The sequence below is a fragment of the Osmia bicornis genome, unplaced genomic scaffold, assembly GCF_907164935.1.
Source record: "Osmia bicornis bicornis unplaced genomic scaffold, iOsmBic2.1, whole genome shotgun sequence".
NCBI classification, from domain to species: Eukaryota; Metazoa; Arthropoda; class Insecta; order Hymenoptera; family Megachilidae; genus Osmia; species Osmia bicornis.
The window spans coordinates 4947-7419 of NW_025791232.1; positions in this window are offsets into that span (position 1 = coordinate 4947).

The window sequence follows — 2473 nt, forward strand, 5'->3', positions numbered from 1 at the left end:
CCATTATATGTACATTGATCGATGGGAAGGGATCATTATATTACATTATATCTAATGTAGATACAGTAATAATGATAGTGTTATTAAATGTACATTGGTCTGTGGGAATAAGTCAGTATATTACATTACATCTGATGTAGATATATTAATAATTATATTGTTATTAAATGTATATTACATATCTAATGTAGATATAGTAATAACGATACTGTTATTATATGTACATTGATCTGTGGGAGGTATCAGTATATTACATTGTATCCCATGTAGATATAGTAATAATGATATTGTTATTGAATGTACATTGGTCTGTGGGATTAAATCAGTATATTAAATTTCATCTGATGTAGATATAGTAATAATGATATTGTTATTAAATGTATATTACATATCTAATGTAGATATAGTAATAACGATACTGTTATTATATGTACATTGATCTGTGGGAAGGTATCAGTATATTACATTATATCTAATGTAGATATAGTAATAACGATACTGTTATTATATGTACATTGATCTGTGGGAAGGTATTAGTATATTACATTGTATCCAATGTAGATATAGTAATAATGATATTGTTATTAATGTACATTGATCTGTGGGAATAAATCAGTATATTACATTACATCTGATGTAGATATATTAATAATGATATTGTTATTAAATGTATATTACACATCAAATGGAGATATAGTAATAACGATACTGCCATTATATGTACATTGATCGATGGGAAGGGATCATTATATTACATTATATCTAATGTAGATATAGTAATAACGATACTGTTATTATATGTACATTGATCTGTGTGAAGGTATCAGTATATTACATTGTATCCCATGTAGATATAGTAATAATGATATTGTTATTGAATGTACATTGGTCTGTGGGATTAAATCAGTATATTAAATTTCATCTGATGTAGATATAGTAATAATGATATTGTTATTAAATGTATATTACATATCTAATGTAGATATAGTAATAACGATACTGATATTATATGTACATTGATCTGTGGGAAGGTATCAGTATATTACATTGTATCCAATGTAGATATAGTAATAATGATATTGTTATTAAATGTACATTGGTCTGTGGGAATAAATCAGTATATTAAATTACATCTGATGTAGATATAGTAACAATGATATTGTTATTAAATGTATATTACATATCTAATGTAGATATAGTAATAACGATACTGTTATTATATGTACATTGATCTGTGGGAAGGTATCAGTATATTACGTTATATCTAATCTAGATATAATAATAACGAAACTGTTATTATATGTACATTGATCTGTGGGATTAAATCAGTATATTAAATTACATCTGATGTAGATATAGTAATAATGATATTGTTATTAAATGTATATCTACATATCTAATGTAGATATAGTAATAACGATACAGTTATTATATGTACATTGTTCTGTGGGAAGGTATCAGTATATTACATTATATCTAATGTAGATATAGTAATAACGAAACTGGTATTATATGTACATTGATCTGTGGGATTAAATCGGTATATTAAATTACATCTGATGTAGATATAGTATAAATGATACTGTTACTCACTGTACATTGATCTGTGGGAAGGAATCAGTATATTGCAGCAGATCTAATGCAGATATAGTAATAAGGATATTGTTATTAAATGTATATTACATATCTAATGTAGATATAGTAATAACGATACTGTTATTATATGTACATTGATCTGTGGGAAGGTATCAGTATATTACATTGTATCCCATGTAGATATAGTAATAATGATATTGTTATTGAATGTACATTGGTCCTTGGGATTAAATCAGTATATTAAATTTCATCTGATGTAGATATATTAATAATGATATCGTTATTAAATGTATATTACATATCAAATGGAGATATAGTAATAACGATACTGCCATTATATGTACATTGATCGGTGGGAAGGGATCATTATATTAGATTATATCTAATGTCGATACAGTAATAATGATATTGTTATTAAATGTACATTGATCTGTGGGAATAAATCAGTATATTACATTACATCTGATGTAGATATATTAATAATGATATTGTTATTAAATGTATATTACATATCAAATGGAGATATAGTAATAACGATACTGCCATTATATGTACATTGATCGATGGGAAGGGATCATTATATTACATTATATCTAATGTAGATACAGTAATAATGATAGTGTTATTAAATGTACATTGGTCTGTGGGAATAAATCAGTATATTACATTACATCTGATGTAGATATATTAATAATGATATTGTTATTAAATGTATATTACATATCTAATGTAGATATAGTAATAACGATACTGTTATTATATGTACATTGATCTGTGTGAAGGTATCAGTATATTACATTGTATCCCATGTAGATATAGTAATAATGATATTGTTATTGAATGTACATTGGTCTGTGGGATTAAATCAGTATATTAA